General features: G+C 35.7%; 1 long non-coding RNA gene across 3 annotated transcripts; it reads right to left on the bottom strand.

Annotated features, from left to right (window-relative positions):
• Positions 1-1,681: 1,681 nt before the first annotated feature.
• On the bottom strand, positions 1,682-5,943 carry LOC143891410 (uncharacterized). 3 transcript variants are annotated; one of them, XR_013255317.1, is made up of 5 exons: positions 5,814-5,931; positions 5,640-5,739; positions 2,771-2,851; positions 2,508-2,645; positions 1,682-2,038 (listed from the first exon to the last, which is right to left on the bottom strand). It is a non-coding gene; the product is annotated as an uncharacterized LOC143891410 (long non-coding RNA). The 3 variants fall into 3 exon arrangements; XR_013255318.1 differs by having other exon boundaries at positions 5,823-5,879; XR_013255316.1 differs by having other exon boundaries at positions 5,640-5,943.
• Between the last annotated feature and the right edge of the window lie 1,211 nt (positions 5,944-7,154).

Below are 7,154 nucleotides of genomic sequence, written 5' to 3'. Positions count from 1 at the left end.
CCTCTTAGAAAGGATTGGACTTTTTCTCATTTGTTGGCTAATACAACTCTAATAATCTTTTCAACAGCCAATGGAGGTTAAAATAAAGAGAAAGGGGTGTATCAACTAAAACAAGGGTGTGCAAACAGCTATTCCTATGCTGCCAATAGGCATGAACAAATTGCAAAAGACACCACTACATCCAACCAGTCGGGTTGCTAGATATATACCCACTATATTTTAAAATTTTGTCAATAGCTGTTGCATATTTCTATAAACTACCAGTGGGCATTTCGATCTCCTTTTGTTTGTCTTTTTCGGAATCTAAAGTCATTTTTCAAAAACACAAACAGAAAGGGTGAACATGCTGTGAAAACTGGTATTTTGATTGCCACTAGCAATTCTCAAATCGGATCATTGTATGAATGGCATAGAAATGTTGTTTGCGGTCATACGAGTCCAACGCAACAAATGGTTAGTCGATCCGATGTCTGGATTGTATTTGGTGGCGATTTAAATTAAGAAATTTCAGTTTTTTTTAAGTTTTGGGCATCGTCAGAAAACGGAGTGCAGCCAGCGACTGGTTGCTCCAACTGGTGATTTTCTGGCATGGATGAGCAGTTTGTCCAGAGACAAGTCCAATGGCTCAAACGGCGCCTTAATCGAATGTCAAACAAATCTGTAGTGTGAAATCGAAATTTGTGTGAATTTTCTGAAAATTTATTATTGTTTCGTGAAGAAGATGAACAATCAAGGGCCGAATTCGGGCCCGATAAGTGTTCGATTAGGATCGTCGCCCCAGTTTTTCAATATATATATATATATATATAGAGAGAGAGAGAGAGAATGGTTTGTGTGCAGCTGCACAGATAAAGCTTATCTGTGAGATAAGCTTATTTGTGCATGACTCACAAACCATAGGGGGGGCCACATTTTTTGGGGGATCCAAAGCATTCATTTGGAAGACCCTTCCATGGATAGGGTGTGTACAAAAAATCAGCCCTATAGGATCATCCTAACCCTGCCATTTGTGGAGGGAAAAATGGGCAGAAACAATGTCTGTCCATTTTCTCCTCCACCTTTCATAGGTTAGGATGATCCTATAGGGCTGATTTTTGGTACACACCTTATCCATGGAAGGACCTTCCAAATGAATGCTTTGGAGCCCCCCAAAAATGTTTTCCCCCCCTATGTTTTGTGAGTCATGCACAAATAACTTATCTTATCTGTGCAGCTGCACACAAACCATTTCCTCATCTATATATATATATATATATACACACACTAGTACAAAACTCCGTGCGATGCACGGGATGGGCAACAAAGAGAAATAAATAGAAAATAACCTGGGACAAAGATTAGAAGTGGAAAGAGGAGAGACTAAAGAATTGATTGGCCATGCGACCCGAAGGTTACACTTTGAAAGGCATTGTGTGTAAGCAGACCTCGTGTTCTTAAAGTTAGCAAAAGTTGTGTTTCCTCTGATTATCCAAAGCAAAGTCGTATTCATGTCACTTGTGAGTATAATTCTTTCATCTGAAAAAGATGCATTAGAGATTGCACACACACATGGCTATGAAAGGTGGGAAAAAAGAGGACAAAAAAAATTGCACAGCAAAGTTCAAAATCAGAATATCTGTTGCAAAATTTTCACCAATACTTGTTGGTTGGTTTAAAGAGGAAGAGCATGGACACCATCAGATTTTCCAAGAAACCTGATATGTACCATAATTTTATTTACATAAACAGAAAAAAAATTGGTATAATTGTAGAAAATTACCGCATGGAAATAGGCATGCATACTACATAATCAGTAGTTTGCCATTGCCGGGAAACATAGCTAGAAAAGACCTAAGAGGCTACAAATAATTTGAACCTATTTTCGGGCACAAGCTTATCTCTTTTATCCTCTGCTTGGTCAGAGTCCCATTGCATTGATTGAAAATAATTTCAAGAATTTGGAGTTGCTTGGAGGTTGGTGGCTAGCACTAAATTGCACTGATATTATGGCATCCAAATGTCTATAATGGATCACAAAAGAGATTCCCCAGACTTGTTCCTAAAAAAGAAATAGTATAACATAGTTAGCCAAGACAATCATTCCTCTCAAACACCTAAATCTTAATGCTAAGAAGGAAACGTAAGTGCAATAGCAGTTGTAGCATTAACCCATTAATCTACCATATATATTGTGTAAAACCCATAGGAATCAAATGTAATGATTAAAACACATGGTATTACATACAAAAAAGCACATGAATTCTATAAATCTCACTTGTGGCTTTGTTTGCTATTAGTAGTCATCATTTAAAGAACATTATGATCACTCTAAAGTATCAAATACAGTACTCTCCTTAAAATAGTTTTTGGTTTCAACATTAGTAACTTCTTTTAAACCATATCACATCCCATTCATTGGCAATTATGTTTGTTCGTAGATAACTTTAAACTCAATAGCAAAATTCCTTTGATTGACCTGGCTATGTTCTAGATGACAAATGTGACCCTTAATTACTATAAATACTTACTACGCTCTGCTTCAGTTATAATGGATTTCTTCTGAGCATGGAAAAAGAAACCTTCTGAAAAGGCAGCAACCAAACAAATGTGGTTCAGAGAGCGCACTTTCGATAGGAGAAACACCCTCGTGATAATGTACATAATTCCTACGGGGAAATGGAGAAAAGAATCAGCAATGCGCATAAATGATCTGGATTTGGAATACATTTGAGATGGATTATTTTCTTCAGATTATGTTGCTCATTAATTCTGGCCCTGCAGCCTTTCCAACCTTGTAATTTTTTTGGGTAAATGAATTTCCTTCAGCTTAATATTTGGTCTGTCTACACCTTTCATTTGTCTGTGCGTGTGTCTGTAAAATAAATTAGAAATCAGCCTACGAAAGATAAGATAGATGACTGAAAAGAATACTGATATTTGCACTACATGTTTTCATAATTGCACAATGTGTTCTCATGAACTTCAAATTAATGAGCAGAATAGCTGATAAAGGATGCTGTCCGATGTGAGATTCAATGTGAACACATTCGTATGTAAGTATTCATGACACTGATTTATGTTTGTCAATTCACACTATTATTTTGAACTGTATGGTTGAGTACAATAAAACCTAAGCCTCTAACCTTGAGTTCTGGCTGCAGTTGGGCAGCATTTAATTTGAGAAGGCAAAAGTTTTGAAATGCGGTTTGAAGGAAAAGGACAATGAGCCATTTTTTTGGATAAGTAGCACAAGGAAACATCATTGAAAAAGGAAAGAGATGAACAAACACTAAAGAAATATTAAACTAAGGGCAGAGTTCACACAGTAAATTTGAGTCCAATAATCACAATTGGCTGCCACAATCCCAAACGAACAGGGCCTTGAGTCTATCACGTCATTTCTTTTAATGTGATGCAACCATGTAATGAAAAGAAAAGTCTTCATAAATAATACTCAATCATGTAGCATTTCTGAATCCAATTAACATCAAGTTCTTCAACCAATGGAGAGGGCCGCGATGGGGTGTGAGGTAGGGGAAAAGGAAAAGAAGAGGAGCGAGAAAAGAAAAATAAATAAATGCCATACACAACATTTGGGATTAGGCTAGATTCCGTGGAAAAATGAAAGAAATTAAAAAAAAAAAAACTTAACAGTATTTACAATCAAACAAAATAATGTTATAGCTGCATCAAGTAAAATCATAGATAGGTAAATAGGAAGAGATATAGCTGTCTATCTACCTATGGTTTGTAGGGATAAATCCAAGAAAAAACTGTAGCAAAAAACTATCTGTCTTTTTACAGTAATTTTTGTTCCCTTCACGGGCTTTATATATGCTTTCTTTAACTTACAATTGAGAGTTGTTAACTGCCAGCTTGAAAGAAATAATTTAATAGGGAAATACCCATTTATTTTTTCCTTTTATTCTCTTATGAAAGAATGAGTAGAAGAAGAAACAAATTTTTATAATGATGAAGATTTATTCAGAAAGATGAACAAACTCCAAAGAAATATTAAACCAAGGGCAGAAATCACAAAATAAACGACATTACAGAAACTCCTAATCTAAGGCCCTGTTCGTTTGAGATTGTGGTAGCCGATTGTGGCAGCCTATTGTGATTATTGGACTCAAAATTAATGTGAGTTAATGAGTAGAAGAAAAAATAAAGCAAAAACTCTTGAAAACATCAATACAAATGTGAGTTAATGATGAACCTTTATATATTTTGCTCAAGATAACTATTGGTAGATTCCAGAGAATATAAAATGGATAATGTAAAAAGATATTAATAAACAAAAATGTAACCCATGTGGCTTTATGAGGTATCCATTCCTATTAATAATACTTAGAGGCATCGAGTAGATAAATGGATAAGTGGCAAAAGGGGAAAAACGGCAACATAAAAGATCACACAACAGGATATCAGTAACTGATTCTAATTGATTTGAATTACATGCAAAAAAAGAGAGTTGGTACTTAAGAAGCTCTTTGAATGGTACTTGCCATTACAATTTGTTGGGCACATGCCTATTCGCATCGCATAAAACCCCTAAGCAAAGGCAAAAAAACCCATAGGAACCTTTATCAAGATTGGATTGATTTATTGGAAATATTTGGGCAAATATTCCCAGGATTTCCACGCATGAAACTTCCACAAGGTATAAATTGCTTCATAATATAGTAATATACAGAATAAATAATGAAAAGGGCAGATAAATAATGAAAAGAGCAGATGGTTTTCAAAATAGGAATGGTAATTATTTTAATTGCTTTAAAAGAGGTGGTTGAAAATAAGGTCAACTTTGAAGTTCCCTAATACCCAATCTCGACCAATTTTCTATAGCTAGGGAAACAACCAAAATATCCTCAGTCAAGCCAAGCTCAATAAAAAAAACACTTGGAAGAGCAATTATGATAATTAGTAGCTAATCCAATTTAAGTATTTTAAACAAATTATGATAATTAGTAAATAATTCAATTTAAGCATTTTAAACAATGAAAAGCCTAGAAATATCGTAATTTGTTAATTGTCTGGAAATTATATCTATAGACGCTATAATTAGCTAATGTCAACCACCCAAATACAGAATTTTACAGCAATCTTCAACCAAAATGAAGATGAATCACAGCTGAATAATGTAGTATCTTTTCCGGTAATTCTAAATGAAATGATAATTTTAGGCCCTTGCAACTTTCAAAACACCTTCAAGGTTTATACATAACCATGCATTAGCTAACAGTTACTGTGTTCATTTATGAACTACTATTTACTCCCAACCACATGGTGGACATGCAAGAATTAAATAAAGCAAATGGACTGACAAATAACAACCTAAGCAAGAATATAAATCGTTAGATCTACAGGCATTAGATAATGTAGAAAAACAAAAACGAAGAAAAAAATAAGGAAAATCACAATTTACATAAACCTAGGGTTTCAAAAAATGCAGCGAAATTAAGAAGGAAAATCACAATTTACATAAAGTTTGCATGGATAGTTCTGATTGGCTACAGGTAAGGAATACATTCACTTCAGTTTGTTTAAGACAAAATCAATCTCTTGTTCTTCTCGGTGAAAAAAGGCATAACATCCGTATCCCTAATTTATTTTATTTCTCTTCTTTTGATGTGTAAAAGAAATCCCAACAAAAGCCTAACCTGAAATTGGAAAACCAGCTCGAATAACACATCCACAAAAGCCAGGTCATCTTCCTCCTGTGGTCCCCTCTCTCTCTCTCTCTCGTCTTTTTCACTCCACCTGCAATAAAAATTGAGGAAGTAAATATATTTTCAAAAACCCAAAACACTATATACAAAACCCAAACTCAATACCCTGATTACATGCAAAACCCAAATACCCAAATACCAAACCAAATTATTAAATGAAATGGTAAGCTGTAGCTCGAGAGAAACAAAGGGAGAGAGGGAGATAGATAGAGCGAGAGCTAAATGTGGAAGAAAGTTGTTGACTAATCTCGAGAAAGGGTATGGGGAAGAGAGAGACGCGTGGACAGGACGAGACCAGCTGTCGAGATTGCATCTTAAAAATATTAAAAACTTTCAGATTTTTTCTTGCCTTGCCATACGTGGCAGGTGGGGGCGCGTACGTGGCAAGGGAGGGGCATTGAAAGATGAGAAGCAGATTCTTATCCTTCTCTGAGATGTCTCAGATTTTTTTTTTTTATAGTCGTAGATGAGAAGCAGATTTTTATCTGCGATTTCACCTCGTCTGAACGACAACCTTGCAGGATAAGATATGGAATTGTCAGGGTGGGTAGGCAAGGTCAAGCTTATGAATATAAATATCCTTCTCTGAGATGTCTCAGATTTTTTATATTTTTTTATAGTCGTAGATGAGAAGCAGATTTTTATCTGCGATTTCACCTCCTCTGAACGACAACCTTGCCAAGCTTATGAATATAAATTTGTGAGCGCTTCAGGGTAAAATCCTATGAGAGAGAATGAAGGAGAAAAATCGAGAGATAAAAAAAAAATCCCTTTTCCCCGTTCTTATATTGTAGTAGATAGATGTACGAGGAAAGTGAAGCTATACACTCGTGTAGCAAACTTAGCTACACCGACGGCTTCAAATACAGTGGGCCCATATTGTTTGGGTGATCCAAACCATTCATTTGATAGGCCCTCACATTGTTAGGGTGTGCCAAAAAAATCAGCTCCGTAGGATCATCCCAACCTTTCAAACTGTGGAGGCAAAAAATGGATAGATTTGTGAAGATTTTTACACGTCCATTTTTGCCTCCACAAATCATAGGGTTGGATGATCCTATGGAGTTGATATTTTGGGCACAACCTATCTACGTGAGGGCCCCTCAAATGAATGGTTTGCATTACCCAAACAATGTGGGGCCCACTGTATTTTAGGCACGAGTGTGTAGCTAAGTTAGCTGGTGTGTAGCTACACTTCTCTCTCTCTCTCTCTCTCTCTCTCTCTCTCTCTCTCTCTCTCTCTATATATATATATATATATATATATATATATATATATATATATATATATATATATATATATATAGAAGCTTATCTAAGCAGAGCTCAAAAACCATAGGAGGGCCCACATTTTGGGGGTGATCCTAAGCATTATTGGAAGGCTCCACCATGGATGGGGTGTGTACCAAAAGTTAGCTCCATTGGATCATCTTAGGGTGTCCATTT

This window comes from Tasmannia lanceolata, unplaced genomic scaffold (genome assembly GCF_043159265.1).
Source record: "Tasmannia lanceolata isolate RefF3 unplaced genomic scaffold, GAP_Taslan_0.1 ptg000013l, whole genome shotgun sequence".
In the NCBI taxonomy this organism is placed as follows: Eukaryota; Viridiplantae; Streptophyta; class Magnoliopsida; order Canellales; family Winteraceae; genus Tasmannia; species Tasmannia lanceolata.
Note: the sequence above shows the minus strand (reverse complement) of the source record. Positions and strands in the feature narration are given on the sequence as shown.